Source organism: Leucopleurus acutus, assembly GCF_964270905.1.
Source record: "Leucopleurus acutus genome assembly, chromosome: 1".
In the NCBI taxonomy this organism is placed as follows: Eukaryota; Metazoa; Chordata; class Mammalia; order Artiodactyla; family Delphinidae; genus Leucopleurus; species Leucopleurus acutus.
In genome coordinates, this window is record NC_139142.1 from 13,539,434 (window position 1) to 13,559,255 (window position 19,822).

Below are 19,822 nucleotides of genomic sequence, written 5' to 3' on the forward strand. Positions count from 1 at the left end.
AGACTGTCACATAGAGTGAAGTAAGTCAGAAAGATAAAAACAAATATCGTATATTAACGCATGTATGTGGGACCTAGAAAAATGGTACAGATGAACTGGTCTGCAGGGTAGAAGTTGAGACACAGTTGTAGAGAACAAATGTATGGACACCAAGGGGGGAAATCCACGGTAGGGTGGGGATGGTGGTGTGCTGAATTGGGCAATTGGGATTGACATATATACACTGATGTGTATAAAATTGATGACTAATAAGAGCCTGCAGTATAAAAAAACAAAGAAAACAACTAATACTAAACTTTCTTTGGGTTATTTGTATGGAAATATGTTAATATAAATGTTTCAGACATTACAAGAAATTTCTAAAAATCTTACATGTTCTGGTATAATGTTATAAGTCATAATTCTAGTTATTACTTTAAAATGTATATCTCAGGACTTCCCTGGTGGCACAGTGGTTGCGAGTCCGCCTGCCAATGCAGGGGACACAGGTTCGTGCCCCGGTCCGGGAAGATCCCACATGCCGCGGAGCGGCTGGGCCCGTGAGCCACGGCCGCTGAGCCTGCGCGTGCAGAGCCTGTGCTCCGCAACGGGAGAGGCCACGACAGTGAGAGGCCCGCGTACCGCAAAAAAAAAAAAACAACTGTATATCTCAGAAAAAACTAAATTTTCTTGTCAATTGCATTATTATGAACTTTCATCAAATCTTTAACCGTGGTCATTTTTAAGTGTTTTGTCATTTACAGACAGTTCTGGGTGTACTCTGACGCTTTTGCAAAAATGTTCCTATAAAAGGGTTTCATCTTCAAGGAATTCATTGAAAAGACTCTGACAAGTACAGGTTTCTGATAACTGACTATACTGCTGAACTGAATGAATAAGCATTTTCAGAACTCTAATGGAAAACTGATGAATTCATAAAAGTGCTAAGAAAAGATCAAGATTAAAAAAAATTAATTACATGGGACTGAGTGAAATGTTGAGGATGATTATAATTTTTGTGACTTTCTGTTTGAATAAAAAAAATGGAGCTCCCTTTCCCACAATGAAATTGACTTTATTCTTAAATAACACTCTTGCCAATGTTTAAGTAAGTACATATATAATGCAATTCCTAACATCACTGCTTTTCTGACTGACTTTCCCTCATCCCTCAGCATTGGAAACTCCAAGACTCTCCCTTAGCCCTTTTCTAAACCTCGAATTCCTAAATCATCTGCAGAAGCACTCCACCTCACCCAAGAACACGGTACTAAAGTGTCTAATACCCTTTCTGGGTCACTTAATACCCATAAATAATGAGGCATTTACAGTACAATCACTCTGGCGGGGTTGGCGTCCCAGGTTTAAGAATGATCCTTCCCCCAGACACTTGGGCATTATCCAAAATCAACATGGCCAGTATCCAAGGAGACCTCAGAGATGCTCTTTTCCTTTCACTGTGCTGTGTCTATTGCCTACTGTACAGGGCTTGATACATTTTTAATTACTCCACTGAGTTTCCTTTGAACTTGTTACTTTTCGTCATTTCCAGTTAGTGGGTCTTAATTTCCCATAGGAAAACCTTTAGCCTGTCATAAAGTTCATGCTTTTCTAGTTCAACCTCATTTATTACATAGCTTAAGAAGAAAAGCTCTTTTGCCTACTGATCTGGGGTGATCAGAGAGAAACCAACAAGAGTGGAATAAAATCTCCATGCATCCCATCAGGGGAAAATTGATTGTCCCATGATCAAACTGGAAGCAATTTCTAAAAAGTATTTTCATACAGGACACAACTCTGCAACTCCCTCTTGATTTTTTGATAAAGAGCCAGGTGACGAGATCACTTGGTTCTTATATCTCAAAGAGGTAGGAAGAACCTCAGTGCTTAAGCCAGGTGACAGGAAGGAAGTCAAACACACTGATGAATGGCAGGTAACACTCAACCTAGATGGGGTGGGACCAGGGAACCAGTGGGCTCCCCAAAGGGAGCACCCATAGCTCTTCTTCATCCAGTGGTTGGCATGCAGGAATGTGGGCCCAGCATAGCCAGGTTTCCCATTTTCCAAGAGAAATCAGAAATCTAGACTTTGACTGGAAATCTCATTTTTAAAAGTTAACAGCTGATTTGAATTTTCTCCAACACGCTGCAGCCCACAGTCATGTCCTGGAGCTGGCTGCTATAGGCTCACAAGAGGATATTTTCTCTACTCTTGCCTTCAGTGACTTCATGTTCATAGCTTGAAATCAGCCATTTGGGGAATATTTACATCACAGAAACAGGCAAATGCTACAAATAGGGTTGTTTGTTTTTTAAGCTGATTGTCAAACATTTACCAGCATCTGTGGGTCAAATAAAGCATGTCACCTTTGGCCAAAGTTGCATCTTCTAATTTAAATACTAAACTAGAAGTAATGTTAAATAACCACGAAGAAGTAGTATATATTCCCAAACCTGTATTTACAACAAAGAGTACATGTGACACTGTAACCACAGGAGAGGCGGTGGGCTAAGAGTCAGAGGGACACCATCATCAGCTGAGAACACAAAGGTAAGGACACAGTGAGGCAGCTCTGAACCGAGCCTGTGACCCTAGAAAAAGTACACCCTATAAATACGACATTTCTAAACACTTACTGCTTCCGCACTGCTCCGAGGGAGTGTGGTATTTTATGCTCCAACCATGACCCTCAAGACACTGCAACGGGGGTTTCTCTGGTGGCGCAGTGGTTAAGACTCCACCTGCCAATGCAGGGGACATGGGTTCAAGCCCTGGTCCAGGAAGATCCCACATGCTGCGGAGCAACTAAGCCCGTGCACCACAACTACTGAGCCTGTGCTCTAGAGCCCATGAGCCACAACTACTGAGCCCACGTGCTGCAACTACTGAAGCCTGCGCACCTAGAGCCCGTGCTCCACAACAAGAGAAGCCACCACAGTGAGAAGTCCACATACTGGGACGAAGAGCAGCCCCTACTCGACGCAACTAGAGAAAGCCCGCGCTCAGCAACGAAGATGCAACACAGCCAAAAATAAATAAATAAAATTAAAAAAAAAAAAAGACATTGCAACATCCTGAAATGTCTTCTGAATCATCAGGAAAAGATGAGATTATGCACAGTGATTGAGCAATAAGTCTTTCCAGTCAGTTTTCAAACAACTGCAAGTGGATTAAAGCTCTTTGCCAGCCATGCAAGGAGAAGCAATAACAACAGTTACAATTTCCCCTTCTGTCTTCATTCAGAATCAGCCTAACCTCAGTCTGGTTCTCACTTCCTGTTTTCTGTGACATAGAGCCTTTGGCAATCTCGGGAAGCCTGCGGGTTCCATCTATGAATGCTTATTTTAAATGAATGAAATAAAATGCATAGAATTACAAAAGCAACTATATTAAAACAGTTATTAAACTAGGAAACAAATGTGTGATATAGTATATGAGCAACTTTATTATATCATTAAATAACAAGAACAGGCCTAACAACTACCATAATTTTGAAGTATGTTGAGGGGGGATGACCATGGTGGGATCTGCCACATACTTAAATAAAAGGAACACATTTGTGATTTCTACTGGTGACAAAGCTACAGGTGCCACTCATTCTGCCTCTGAGTTGTTGCCTATACTCTCTATTGAAGGAAACGCTAGAGGCTGCTTAGTTCGAGGTTAGTAGACATAAAGACGGAATTCTTTTCCCATCCAAATTTTTACGCCTCCTGAATGCTATGCATGGACCCAGGTTATCAGGCTGGACACATAGTAGGGATTCAATAAATTCTGACTGAACCAAACTAAATTTTCTGCTTGATATAAGATGGGTGCTGAGTGTGGTTCTAAGACGATAAGAAGGGAGAAAAGACTGTTCAAACCCAGTGAGGGACATCTAGATGTCTTCCTTATTATACAGCCTGGGAGCCCAGGTTCTTCAAAACGATAACTTGCAAATAATATTCATCACTAACATCAAATCCATTGATGGCAAAAATAGAACTGGAGTCATAGGTTTTATTTCAGTTTTCACTAGAATACTATCTCAGAGACTTAACTTCCTCTCCAAAATTTAAATCATGGCTAAACAAAGTTTGAACTAAAGTTCCAACACTTACTACTTGTATCACTTTGGGAAAGCTATTTATCCCTCTGTGCTTCAGTTTTCTCACCAATAGAATGACGAAAACAATAACCCTACATCACAGGATGAAAAATTGTGTATCTAGACCATTTAGCATAATACCAAGGAAGAAGAAGAATACAATATGCTTTAGCTGTGAGAATAACAAAATTCTTACAAATTGGTTAAGAAAATTTTAAAAAATACTCAAAAATTTAGCAGTACCTACAAATACTTACAATTGAAAGTTTAAATATTAAAATTTAAAATATGCTTTACAGAGCTGTTGTACTAGCAAATAATTAGAAACAAACCACAGGTCCCACAATAGAAGGAACAAATTATTGAACATTCATACCACAGTTGTATATGCTGGGCAACCTCAGAAAGTTATATAAGAACCATAGGTGAATACTTCCCAACTTATTCTATAGGCCAGTATTATCCTGACACCAAAGCAAGACAGAGATATCACAAGAAAGGAAAAAAAACAGACAAATATATCTTTTGAATATAGATGCAAAAATCCTCAACAAAATACTAGCAAACCAAATGCAGCAATATATGAAAAGGATTATAAACCATGACCAAGTGGAACTTATCCTAGGAATCCATGGTTGGTTTAATATCTAAAATTAATTAATGCAGTACGCTAGCATCAGTAGCAGAAAGGATGAAACCACATGATCATCTCAGATGCAGAAAAATAATCTGACAAAAATCCAACACCTCTCTGTGATAAAAACACCCAACAAAGTAGGAATAGAAGGGAACTTTCTCAACCCAATAAAGGCCATCTACCAAAACAAACCAGAACTAATATCACACTTCATGGTGAAAGACCGAAACTTTCCCCCCCAGATCAGGAACACAGCAAGAATGTCCACTCTCACCACTTCTATTCAACACTGTACTGGAGGCATGAAATAAAAGAAACAAAAGGCATCCAGATTGGAAGGAAAGAATGAAAACTATCTCTATTCATAGATGATATTATCACATAATATTTATATAGAAAATCCTAAGGAATCCACTAAAAAACTATTAGAATATATGAGTGCAGCAAGATCACAGGATACAAGATCTATATATAAAAATCAATTGTACTCCCTATACTTGCAATAAACAATTCAAAATAAAATTAAGAAGACAATTTAATTTACAATAGCACTAAAAAGAATAATATATTTAGGAATAAGTTTAACAAAAGAAGTGCCAAACTTATATTCAATACCTTGAAAACTACAAAGCATTGGAAAGAAATTAAAGGATCCAAATAAATGAAAAGACATCCCATGTTCATGGATTATAACATTTAATACTTTTAAGATCACAACATTCCCCAAGATGATCTACAGATTCAACAGAAGTCTTCTTTGCAGAAACTGACAAGCTGATTTTAAAATTCACATGGAAGTTCAAGGGACCCATAATACCCAAAACAATCTTGATAAAGAAGAACAATGTTGGAGGATCCACACTTCCTGATTTCACAATTTACTACAAAGCTACAGTAATCAAGGCAGTGTGGTACTAGCATAAGGATACACATATACATCAGTGGAATAGAACTGAGAGTTCAGAAATCAACCCTCACATTTATGGTCAATTGATTTTTGACAAGGGTGTCAAAACTGTTCAGTGGGGGAAAGAATAGTCTTTCCAACAAATGGTGCTGGAACTGGATACCACATGGAAAAATAAAGCTGCACCCACGTCTCATACCATATACAAAAATTGCCTCAAAATGGATCAACAGCCTAAATGTAAGAGCAGAGCTATAAAACTCTCAGAAGAAAACACAGGTACAAATCTTTGTGACTTTGGATTAGGCGATGGTTTCTTAGATATAGTACTGAAAACATAAGCAACAACAATGACAAAATAGGTAAATTAGACTTCACCAAAATTTAAAATGTTTGTGCTTCAAAGGATACCATGAAGAAAGTGAAATGACAACCCACAGAAGGGGAGAAAATGTTTGCAAATTATATATCTGATAAGGGACTTGAATCTAAAATATATAAAGAACATTTATAACTCAATTACTAAAAAAACAATTTAAAAATGGGCAAAGGATTTGAATAGACATTTCTTTCAAGAGGATATATAAATGACTAAAAAAAAAACTACGTGAGAATACGCTCAACATCATTTGTCATTAGAGAAATGCAAATCAAAACCACAATAAGATACCACTTCACATCCACAGGATGGATGTAACCAAAGAGACAGGTTATTGAAAGTCTTGGCAAGGAGGTGAAGAAATAGGAACCCTCACACACTGTTGGGAATATAAAATGATACACCTACTTGGAAAGAGTCTGACAGTTCTTCCAAAGGTTGAGAATATAATTTCCATATGACCCGACAATTCCAAATCTACCCAAGATAAATAAAAACATATGTCTACACAAAAACTTGTACACTTATTCATCATTGTACATCATTATTCATAATAGCTAAAAAGTGAAAACAACTCAACTGTCCATCAACTGATTAACTGATAGATAAAATATGGTACATCCATATAATAGAATATTATTCAGTAATAAAATGGAGTGAAGTATTGATATGTATTACAAGATGGATGACTTGAAAACATTATGCTAAGTCAAAGAAGCCAGGCACAAAAGGCTGTGTACTATATGATTCCATTTATATGAAATGTCCAGAATAAGCAAATCTACAGAATCAGACAGTAGATTAGTGGTTACCTAGGGCTGGAGGGGATGGGAGGTGATTGCTAAAGGGGATGGGGTTTCTTTGGGAGATGATGAAATGTCATCAAATTGATTGTGCTGATGGTTGCAAAACCCTGTGAATACACTAAAAACCACTGAACTGTACACTTCAAATATGTGAAATTTATGGTATATGAATTATAGCTCAATAAAGCTATTACCAAAAAAAGAAAAGAGAACCCCAGTATGTGTAAAAAAACAATGGTTACCTCTGGGGAGTAGGATGAGAAAGTAAAGGGAGACTTTGATTTTTCATTTTAAACACTTTTGAATTATTTGAAAATCTATTCAAATGTGCATATATTAGTTTAGGAATTTTTTTAATGGAAAAAATATTTTTTCTTTTCTTTTCTTTTTTTTTTTTTTTTTTTGCGGTACACAGGCCTCTCACTGTTGTGGCCTCTCCCGTTGTGGAGCACAGGCTCCGGACGCGCAGGCTCAGCGGCCATGGCTCACGGGCCCAGCCGCTCCGCGGCATGTGGGATCCTCCCAGACCGGGGCATGAACCCGTGTCCCCTGCATCGGCAGGCGGACTCTCAACCACTGCGCCACCAGGGAAGCCCGGAAAAAATATTTTTTAAAAGAAAAGAACAAAGCCACTTTACAGTTAACAATTCAAGTTAAAGGTGAGGTGTCGGGGTGTGGGTGAGGCATGGACAGAGGCAAACACTCCAAACCCTGTGTTTCAAAATTTTCTCTTTAGTCCAGAGACACTGCTAGACGTCCTATAATGCACAGGACAACCCCACAACAAAGGATTACCCCGCCCTTTTTAATGTGATTTTTTCCCCCCAGAAACAGCAAAGTGCCTCGTTCTTCCCACCCCAGCCAGAGCCAGTGAGTGTCTGGTGTGGGCGTCTAAAAGCCCAGTTCCTCTGCCCCAACGTGGGACAAACCGCAAGGTGTAATTTATGCTGCAGAGCTCCATAAGATAACCTCCTACTTGGCTTCTTCCCTTTTCCCATCCTCACACCCCTCACTCTCCTACTAGTCTCTTCCGGAGTACTTCCTTGATAAATCACTTCCACCCAAACATTTAGCCCAGAGTCTGCTTCTTAGAGAAAATGACCTCAGACCTTGAAAGACTCTCCCTTTCCTACTACTGCTACTTATGGTGTAGATATGATGGCCAGAGCTCCAGCAACCACATTGAGCCCTGAGGACGAGGGCAACATCCTAGGGATAGCAGAGCTGAAGACACCTGACTCCCTGTTGACATTATGCAGTCACCACACTTGCCCTGAATTGTCTATATGCATTGCAGACCTCTTTTCTGGAATAGAGTAAAATTTTGTCTGCTTCAACCACTACTTTTTGGGTCTGGTAACTTGACGCTGATATACTCCCTTAACAGCTGTGTGTACTTGGGAAATTTACTGACTCTCTCTGAGCCTTACTTTCCAGAACTCAAAGAACTGTTGAAAGAATAAGCAGGTCATCAACTCTTCCCAAAGAGCCCCTAGACTTCATATCCTCCAGGAAATTTGTCTTAATTAACTGAAGAGAGAGTGATAGTTGTTGTTTCAAGTTATAAACTCCCAGATGGATGGTCTCCATCCATCATTCCATGAAATGGAACACCAGTAAATCCCTGTGTGGTCAAAGCATGCCTTCTACACATTTGTTTTTACAGATGTTGGTATTAAGTCACAGGCTGTTAAATAAAAGAAACTAAGTCTAAAAATACAGTAGGTCAAGAAATAGTATATATAGCAGGCCTCCACACCAAATACCAAAAATATAACATCTGAAGCAGAAAACATCAACAGCCAGAATTAATTTAAAAAGACCTTAGTGGGGAAAATGCTAACTGTAGCATAAATTCAGTTTCAAATTTTAAGTCCCAAAGAAAGATCTCAAGATTCTGGTGGGAATGGAAGTGGCTTATAGGAAGTAGCAGGAAACTAAGAAAGAAGGAACCCCACAGATGAGTAAGATTGAATGAACATCTACTTTAAGAGAGAAAAGAGAGATAGAAACTATAAACAGCCAAAAGCAAAGGCAACAAAAGCAAAAATAAACAAGAAGGACTACACCAAACCGAAAAGCTTCTGCACAGCAAAGGAAACCATCAACAAAATGAAAAGGCAACCTACTGAAAGGGAGAAAATATTTGCAGATCATATTTATCTGATACAGGGTTAATATCCAAGATATATAGGGACTTTCCTGGTGGTCCAGTGGCTAAGACGCCACGCTTCCAATGCAGGGGGCCCAGGTTCGATCCCTGGTCGGGGAACTAGATCCCGCATGCCACAACTAAGAGTTCGAATGTCACAGCTAAAAGATCACGCATGCCACAATGAAGAATGAAGATCCCGAGTGCCGCAACTAAGACTCGGTGCAGCCAAATAAATATTATATATATATATATATATAAAAAAATATAAATGCAAAACTCAGACAACTCAATAGCAAAAAAACCCCAAAAAATGGGCAGAGCAACTATACTTCAATAACGATGTTAAAAAAAAAATGGACAGAGGATTTTTTTTTTTTTTGCGGTACGCGGGCCTCTCACTGTTGTGGCCTCTCCCGCTGCGGAGCACAGGCTCCGGACGCGCAGGCTCAGCGGCCATGGCTCACGGGCACAGCCGCTCCGCGGCATGTGGGATCTTCCTGGACCGGGGCACGAACCCGTGTCCCCTGCATCGGCAGGCGGACTCTCAACCACTGCGCCGCCAGGGAAGCTCCTGGACAGAGGATTTGAATAGACATTTTTCCAAAGCAGAAATACAGTTGCTCAACATCACTAATCATCAAGGAAATGCAAATCAAGACCACAATGAGATATCACCTCACACCTGTTAGAATGGCTGTTATCAAAGAGGTAACAAGTGTTGGTGAGGGTGTGTGGAAAACAGAACCCTTGGGCACTGTTGGTGGGAATGTAAATTGGTGCAGCTGCTGTGGAAAACAGTATGAAGTTCCCTCAAAGAATTAAAAATAGAACTACCATACGATCCAGCAATTCTACTTCTGGGTATTTACCCAAAGGAAATGAAAACACTAACTTGAAAAGATATCTGCAATCCCATGTTCATTGTAGCATTATTTACAGTAGCCAAGACTTGGAAATAACCTAAGTGTCCATCAATGGATGAATGGATAAAGAAGTCATGGTAGGGCCTTCCCTGGTGGCGCAGTGGTTAAGAATCCACCTGCCAATGCAGGGCACACGGGTTCCAGCCCTGGTCCAGGAAGATCCCACATGCCACAGGGCAACTGAGCCTGTGCACCACAACTACTGAGCCTGTGCTCTAGAGCCCGCGAGCCGCAACTACTGAGCCCATATGCCACAACTACTGAAGCCCGCGCACCTAGAGCCCGTGCTCCGCGACAAGAGAAGCCACCGCAACGAGAAGCCTGCGCACCACACAAAGAGTAACCCCTGATCGCCGCAATTAGAGAAAGCCTGTGCGCAACAACGAAGGCCCAATGCAGCCAAAAATAAAAAAATAAAAATTTTAAAACCGGGAAATTAAAAAAATTAGGTGGTTTACTTTAAAAATTAAAACTAGAGAGATGATCCAAAAGTCAGCAAGTCTCTGCTAATATAATGCAGGAATTTAATCAAATGTAAGTTTAAAATTAGTTAGCATAGAAAGCATAAAAAAGTAAACAAAAGTATTATTAATAAAATTTAAAGTTACACAAGTGATGAAATCAATAACACTGAATTTCTATGTCCCCAAACACACAAATGTTATTTTGGGTGTGTTTACTAGGCTTGGAGTGTGGTTGGGGATTATGTTCCCTCCTGCTCCAAAAGTCTGTAAGGTAAGAAAAAATCCAACTGAAATATATACAGATACCAGGATACACAGAAACACTCAAATAAAAAAGAGAACTCTGGAAAATGCACATTCTCAAACCATTATGTGATAATTTTAGAAATAAATCAAAGCATAATTATATAGCCAGCCATAAAAAAGCATTTATAAAACAGTCTTTTTGAAAACCATTGAGATGAGTTAGAACTAAACAGAGAATGGATAAGAATATTTATCTCAACCACAGAGAGGACCTAAATTTATGAAAAAATATAGAAAAAAATGCCAGTGAAAATGAGTGTATTTGGGTATATAAAAATCTTTTCTACATTCCAAACAATAGTCAATAAAAAGGTAGCAGAATAGGATAAATATTTGGGACATATATAAATAAATACATACAACAAAGATAAGAACTTGATGTGTCCCCCTTGGCTCTCAAGACAGCACTTATATACCACAAAGAATCCCAGGGGTCCTTGGAGCATAGTTTGAAAACCACTTGCCTGGTTGGTCTCTAAGATCGATGTTGGTCTCTAAGATTGGTCTCTAAGGTCAATCTGATCTTCATCAGATGCTTAATACTAGGGAAGACCCAAGACACCGCTTTGGTGCCAGTATTCCAAGAGTTCATGGGCAGAGTCAGGAAGTGACTTCTGGGATCAAATATGTCCAAACTGGAGAGTAAAATTCTGGGGGCAGGCACATTAGTTGTCATGGTGATGGGAGGACGCTTGCAACTTTGAGAGGACATCAAATATTCCAATGGGAAGTACAGGCTCTGATTATGTGGACTCCTGGGAGGTAGGCAGAACACCACCCAAACCTTTTACCATCCTGACATTCTGCTACCCAGGCTATCTCCGTCTTCTTCTATTACCCCAGGTTGCCTAAGGACCATCACCACTGGAAAAAGAGGTTGTGATCTCTTTAACTGGCAATTCTCCCCACAAGGACCCCAAAGGAAGAAATGGCAAAGTGGTGGTTCACAGTATAAGCTCTAAAGGGATGCCCCACACTACTTCCACTGGGTAACTTCAGACACTGCCTGGAAGCTCTCTGGGCCTCGGATCCTGGTCTGTAATGTGAGAATATTAACAGTACCTACCCTTATGGGGTTGTTATAAGAATTAAACATATGTAAAGATTGCACTGGGTTTAACCTATGGTAAAGCACTCAATACATTTCATAATTTTTAATTAAACACAAGAGTAAAAACAAATCACATATAACCCCCAAATCCAATAATTTAAGGACCGTTAAATAAACTATTCTACATTAATTGAACACAAGGAATTCTTGAGAAAGTGTATAGGAAATAACATAAAAGGAAAGGAAAAAACCCAGAATAGTAGGTACTTATGGATTACAATACAATATGTTTAGTCATGAGTATCAGAAGAGTTAAGAGAATATATTGATAACTACCCCCAGCTCCTTTTAGAGATTAGTGGGTGTACAACGTGACAGCGAATATGTTAGATTTCCCCTCTGTGGTGATGCACAAACAGGTACTTAAGTGAACTGCAAAGATCAAGATGCTGCTACTGATGAAGAAGAGTTCAGAGCTTCTTATCCTTCTCCCTCCCAAAGGGAAAGCAGCCTGGAGCTCACAGATGATCAAAGCTTTAACTGAGGGACTCACACTCTGGAGTCGAGCTGTCCTCAGACCTGTCTGGCCAGGACAATGTTGTTTTGCAATTAGAATCTGAACGCCTGTGGTGGGGCTGCTCTTTCCAGGGCACATGCCTCACTGCTCCCTAATGTCCCACATCTCTAAGTCCCACTCAGTTGCATTCCTGGTCTGACCCCTGGGCTCACTGACCACAGGATTTCTCTTCCAAGAAGAGGTGATCAATAGCAGAGATGCTGGGGGGTTGATCAGAGAATGGGAACAATAAATCCTGAACATTTCATGACGCTTCTATGATGGCTCTCCGGCCAAAGGAAGATGTGGTGGGTGTGCTAAAGGTGCAGCCTTTCAGAAAAGTGGTATAATGTCCAGCAATTCAGATAAACTGAAGAGAAGGAGGTAGAAGGTTGGAGGGTGAAGGGAGAGCAGCATGACGATGGAGATGTTTCCTGATGAGGTGTGTTTCCCCACTGTCCTCAGCAGGACCGTGGGCTTCTGGATCCAAACACAGTAATGTGTTCCTCTACAGGGTGAGAGTGTCTCCGCGTATAAAGTCACTGATGGGCTGGTGATAGTAACCATCCCCTGTCCTTCTCTCTTTCCTCCTCAGGGGAAAGGACTGTTGCTTGTGGGGTCAGCTCTTGGGGCTATGCTTTACTATGAACACTAGGCTGAATGAGGGGAAGCTAAAAGAAGTCGGAGAGGTTAAGTCAATCATGATAATACAGAGCAGAGAGAGATGGGGGAGAAGAGACAAGGAAGGACAGAAAGACTGAGAGGGCTGCCAGTTGGGGAGGATTTGGGGAGGGGTTTCGGGATAAAAGGCTCCAGAATTCCTTTGAGGAATGAGAAACTGGGAGATGGGGAGAGAGGAAGCTTTCCTTTGTGTTATAAGTTGGACAAGCACATCTCACCCCTCTCCATTCTAGCCCTGCCACTGGCTTGCCTAAGTTTCAAAGCTCAGGGAGGGGCCTTCCCTGGTCAGCAACATCACAACATCACATAACAGCCTTCTGGACTCGAGTTCTCAAACTTTAACATGGCTACAATTCACCAGGTGGTTTGTTGAAGAGCAGCTTCTAATTCAGGTAGTCTGGGGTTGGCCTGAGACTCTGCATTTCTAACAAGGTCCAAGGTGATGCTGGTCCTGCTGATTCACGGATCACTGTTTGAGTAGCGAGAATCCTTGGGGGTGGTCTCAATTTTCAACCCTAGGCCAACTCCTATCACACATGCCTCAAGTGTGCTCCCTGTTCTGCCTCTATCAGAGCCATCTGGGGAAGTTTCTTAAAATGCATCAGGAGCTCTGAAAGGCGGATCCAGACACCTGCATTTTAAGAAGCACCACACTCCCCTCAGGTGAGTACTTATGGACAGTGAACCTTGGGAACCACCAGTAGAGAATCCTAGACGTTCTTACTGGACCATACAATTGGAAGCTGGACACCGCCCTGCATGACCCTGGACTTAGGCAGAGGGGCTTTTCCGGAACTGCACCTTGTACTGAGGGATGCTATGCCGTGCAGGAGCACAGGGTTGTCTTTCACAGCTGAGATGCAGTGGAGAAGACTACTCATCACATTGTCTTGTCCCTTTCATGACAATCTATAGGAGAAATTTTTATTCACATCTAAAAAAGCTGGGTGTCTTCCAAGCAGCCAGCCTGGATAAAAGGAACCATTTAATGGTTGCCCTTGCCTCTTTCTTTCAACAACTGGAAAACTCACAGCCAAATGTGGCAATTACGTGGGTCCTTTTGACATATATCTCTGTGTATTAACAATGTGTGGCTTAACTGTCCTATCCTACTCATGTTTTCTCATCTCCCCAATGTCTTAAATCCATTAGTATCCTTTTCTAGTGCACTGTGCATATATGTGCGGTAGGCATCCGTGCTGTTCACCGAGATCAAGTCTTATCCACTTCTGGACTTACGGGAGGAGTGTGGTTCTTTACATCCTTGAAGTTGGGTGTAGCCATGGGACTTGATTTGGCCAACGAAACGCGTGTGGAGGTGACTTCTTGTCACCTCCAGGTGGTGGCCGTTTAATTGCAGGTGGCTGCACTCTTCAACCCTTTCTGTCCCTTCCTGGGCAGTACTGGAGGCATGAGCTGATAAAGAGCAGCCATAAGATAAAAGAATCCTGGAACACTGAGCCAACCCAGGAGACAACTGTCCTGGTAAAGCACCTCGCCCGCAATGGGCTTTGGGTGAGTAAGAAGTAAACTCTCGTTGTGTTAAGCTACTGAGATGACGGGGTAGCCCAAGGCTTAAGGCTACCCTGACCATATCAATATGCAAATGATCTCATATCCTTATAAATACACAGGTAAACACAAAAACAAATGCCTAACAAATGCCTATTTGAGAGAAAAAGATATTTACAGAAGATCACTTACAGAGTATAACGTCAATCTACTTCTCTGAGTGCTTCAAATTCATTCTTGTTTCAAGTCTGATCACCAGCCTCTTTCAGAATCAACTCCCTGAGTCGTGTTTTAATATTCTGCTCTTTCTATGCTGTGGTAAAATATACATAATATTTGTCATTTTAACCATTCATACGTGTACTATTCGATGGCATTAAATACATTCACATTGTTGTATAACCATCGCCACTCTCTATATCCAAAACTTTTTTATCCCCAACAAAAATGCCATTAAAGAAGGCTTCCCTTCTTCCCTCAGTCCCTGGTACCCTCTATTCTACTCTCCATCCCTATGAAATCTGCCTATCCTAAACACCTCATCTAAGCCGAATTGTATCTGTCCTTCTGTGTCTGGCTTATTTCACTAAGTATCATGTTTTCAAGGTCCATCTGCGTTGTCCATACATTCCATTGTATGTATGCACATTTTGTTTATCCGTTCATCTGCTGATAGACACTTGGGTTGCTTCCACCTTTTGGCTCTTGTGAATGATGCTGCAATGAACACTGGTGTACAAATACAGGCATACCTCTTTTTATTGTGCTTTGCTTTACTGTGCTTCATGGCTATTGTGTTTTTTACAAACTGAAGGTTTGTGGCAACCCTGTGACGAGGAAGTCTATTGATGCCATTTTTCCAACAGCATTTGCTCACTTCGTGTCTCTGTGTTACATTTTGGTAAGTCTTGCAATATTTCAAACTTTTTCATTATTGTTATATTTGTTATGGTGGGCTGTGATCAGTGATCTTTGATGTTACTGTTGCAAAAAGATTATGACTCACTGAAGGCTCAGATGGTGGTTAGCATTTTTTAGCAATGAAGTATTTTTAAATTAAGGTATATACATTTTTTAGACATAATGCTATTGCACACTTAACAGACTACAGCACAGTGAAAACATAATTTTCATATGCACTGGGAAACCAAAAAACATTCATGTGACTCGCTTTACTGTGATATTCGCTTTATTGCGGTGGTCTGGAACTGGATTCGCAGCATCTCTGAGGTGTTCCTGTATCTGTTTGAGTCTCTGCTTTCAATTCTTTTGGATATATATTCCCTAGGAGTGGAATTTCTGGGTCACATGTAGTTCTATGTTTAAACTTCTGAGAAACTGGCCACAGTGTTTTTTACTCTGCTCTGACTTTTAAATTAAACAACAGTTGCATGAAATCCTCAGTTGCATTTTCCAGGAAACTGTTGTTTGTGAGCATCACCCACTGTCCTATGCAATGTTTCCCATATAAAATCCCAAGAGGAAAATATTTTTGAGAATTGCATATTGGGAAAAGGTGTATGCTTCCTTTTGTCTACTAAGAATTCCAGTGTGGGGACATCCCTGGTGGTGCAGTGGTTAAGAATCAGCCTGCCAATGCAGGGGACACGGGTTCAATCCCTGGTCCGGGAAGATCCCACATGTCACGGAGCAACTAAGCCCATGTGCCACAACTACTGAGCCTGCGCTCTAGAGCCCACGAGCCACAACTACTGAGCCTGCACACCACAACTACTCAAGCCCGCATTTCCTAGAGCCCGTGTGCCACAATTACTGAAGCCCACATGCCCTAGAGCCCACGTGCCGCCAACTACTGAGCCCGCACGTCACAGCTACTGAAGCCCGTGCTCTATGGCCCGCGTGCCACAACTACTGAGCCTATGTGCTGCAACTACTGAAGCCCGCATGCCTAGAGCCCGTGCTCCGCCACAAGAGAAGCCACAGTAATGAGAAGCCTGCGCACCACAACGAAGGGTAGCCCCCGCTCGTTGCAACTAGAGAAAGCCCGCATGCAGCAACGAAGACCCAACACAGCCAAAAAAAATAATTCCAGTGTGGGTCATGACTCCGCCATGGAGCCTGCAGCCAAATCTGAAGCTTAAATAGTCACTGGTGGTACTCAGTCCTCACCCCCTGGCATCTCCTTTATCATTTCTGGACACACTGGCCTGACTTCAAATGGCCAGTGCCTATATCTTATCAGAAGGCTACTCTTGGGCCGTCCATGAAAAATCAGGACAAAAGTACCTGGAAATTATATTTTTGTGCTTCCCCCACCCTCCAAGCAGCTTTTAACCACTTTCTGACTAGTGTGGGTGTATAAATACCCCAGCTCCCTTGCCTGGGGTAAGTCCGGTTAATGAGCTTTGCACTGTTCTCAAGCTTCCACTTGAGATTAAGGATCAGTTGCCCACTATGCTTGCTGCCTAATACCATACCCTATACTGACTGACTTCCCTCTCTTGTATCACTTCCTCCTTCACCTCCCTGTCTCCCTTGAATCTGCCAATAAACTGCTTGCACTCAAATTCTTGGCTCAGAAGCTGCTTCTGAGGGAACTTCAGCTAAGACAAAGCTCCTCTCTACCGATTTCCTAGATCCAACTGCTTTCCATATTTCTGTTCTTCTTTTTTTCCTAGTTCTGAGGTTTTATTTACATTTTATGATTATTCTACTGTATGCTTTCTTGTTATCTGTTACCTCAACACCTTTGCAGAATAAAACAGAGTGGAACTAATTTTTAGAAGAAAAAACCATCATGTAATACTACGATTAAAATACAAGATGTAAAGGGTTTATAGAATATGATCCAAATTTAGAAAAATACATATGTACATAGGTGTGTCTATAGGGAAAAAGAATAGAAAGAACTGCACCAACCAACAAGGACCTATTGTATAGTACAGGGAACTATACTCAGTATTTTGTAATAACCTATAAGGGAGAAGAATCTGAAAAAAACTGATATATATGTATGTATAACTGAATCACTCTGCTGTACACCTGAAACTAACACAACATTGTAAATCAACTAACCTTCAATTTAAAAAAATGACCAAAATGTCAACCATGGTCAACTTTAGGTGATGTCATTACAGATGGTTTTTTTTTTCTTCTTTATTTTACAAAGAACATGAAGCTTCAGTTTCCTCATCTATAAAACAGGGATAATCACACTTCACACATATGAATCACATATCACATATATGAATTGTGTTGATTGAAATTGTGGTTAATCGATGAAATTAGCTGCATCACATATTCACATAATAATCACAGTATGTGCCTAATTATGTACCCCAATAAAGGGTTGCAAGTGCTGTTATTACATCAGCGATTAATGAAACAATTTAAGGACATGTGAGAAATGAGAAACTAAAAATTAGCCCATACTTACATAGTGCTTTGTCCTTTTTAAAGAACATTCACTTATATGAACTCATTATCCCTGGCAAGAACCCTGCGAGAGGGGCAGGCTTAGGGGCAGGGTGTGGGAAGGAGACAGGACTAATATTTACTCAACAGCTACAATGTGCCAGACACCAAGGTGGGCACTTGTAGGTATCTCAGAAGAGAAGGATGGGGCTCAGAATGTTAAGGAACCGGCCCAACGTACAGGCAGGGTCAGCAGCTCCAACTCCAGACTCTCGGTCCAGGGTTCCTTCTATTCCATCAGGCTTCATTATTCTATTTGTGCCCCCGGATGACTGTGTGCTTATATGCCCACCCATCCACGACATACGCGGTTCCTCTGGCATTGGTGTTCACCAGTCTTTACACACACTCTGCTCCTTCCTACGTCCACGGCCATGGGAAGTACAAACGGGGGGGCCTGTGGAGGGCGTGGGGAGGACTTAGCTCCCCAATCTCCCACCAAAACCACCCCCAAATGAATAAGCTAAATCAAAACCCTGTACCAGCTACACAGACATAGCAGATTCAAGGAAAGTTCCACAGCAACCCTTCCCAATCAGTTTGCTCACCCCAAGTCCTCCCTACATAGAAGTTCTGGAACTGTCTTTTGAGAAATGGGAGGACTTAGGCAATTCTGCTAGGAGAGTCCAGTGGAGAACGTGGGCTGGGGGAGAGAGCTGTGGAGGGTATTACTCTGTCTCCATCCCCGTCAGGGCCCGTGTTCTGGTCATCGTGGAGAATGCTATGAAAGTCTTGCTTACCAGATACCCAGTTACTGAGGTGTCATAATGGCCCACGGATGGGCAGGGCCGCCTGAAATAAGAGAGGGTTGCGGTGGCGAGCTGGGCAGTTCAGCACAAAGCACTTCAGACGCAGCCCGTGTATCTGGAATCAGGTCAGTCCTCTCCACCTTGCCTCCTACTCACCACCTGAAGCCCTGGGCTTCTAGACTAACCCTGGGAAGTCTTTCTTGACTAATCAGGCCTGAGGCTGATCCCTGTTGTACCTTGTGTTCCTTCTCCTGGAAGAACGTCTACCAAAGACAACCTTGTGTGGGAGCTTCAAAGAAGTCCGCCTTGTCACCGCCTCACTGACAGCTCTCCCGGCAGCACAGGGGCTACGGCAGCCAAGCCCCTGCACAGCCCCCTGCCGGCCCTGCTGCGGCTCCGGTGCTCCGGCAGCCAGCCGGGAGCCGCTCCCTTTCTGCGCAGCCTTTCAAAGCCCCCTCCTCCGCTCCAGCTCTCTGCTTTCTTCAGAATTTCTACAGCATCCTTCCCAACCCCCTTATCACTCAAGTACGCTTTACGCATGAACAGTCCTTAGGAGTGTGGTGCAAAGACTCCCAATCTTTTTCCTTCTGCTGGTAATAAAGGCATAACTGACGGCAGCCATGAAACACGCTTGCTCAAAAACTCTCAATAGCTTCCAATTGCCTCTAGATAAGCTCTAGCTCCTGAGTCTGTCACTAGAGTTCCCCCCTCCATCCCATTAGCCAGGAGACTCCCCTAGCTTTCCTTCCACTACTCCCTACAGATCAGGGAGCTCACTGGACCCTGAACGCAATTCTCTCCTCCTCCGGAGTGTAAAGCACTTTTAGTTTCCAGAGCCCAATCAGGCCAACACTTAGCGGTTCAGCCCATGGGTCCCTTCTCCCCACCCCCACCTGCTTCCTCCTGGCAGAAAACAGTTTCCATCCTCATTAGCACTTTTGCCTCCTTACTTCCAATCTCGTTTTCGATCTATTTTTTCTCTCTATTAAGTTTTAAGTCATGGACAGTCTTTTTAAAATTTGTTTCTCCCCCTCAGACCAGTGCCTCACGCATGGTACTAACTCAATTAATGTTTATAGGCTCCTGTCCCGATCTGTAAGCTTTCTCCCTAATGTTCCATGAATTCAAGCTCAGTCTCCTTAACTAGGAACACTCCCAGAGCAGAACGTCTCCAATTTAAGGATCACCCAA

The 19,822-nt window shown here is 41.9% G+C and overlaps 1 protein-coding gene across 1 annotated transcript in view; it reads right to left on the reverse strand.

The window, feature by feature from the left end:
- The window catches only part of KCNK13 (potassium two pore domain channel subfamily K member 13), a gene marked incomplete at both ends in the record, with an annotated part of 110,771 nt that overhangs the window by 90,310 nt on the left and 639 nt on the right, over window positions 1-19,822 (reverse strand). The gene's annotated exons all lie outside the window — the stretch shown is intronic.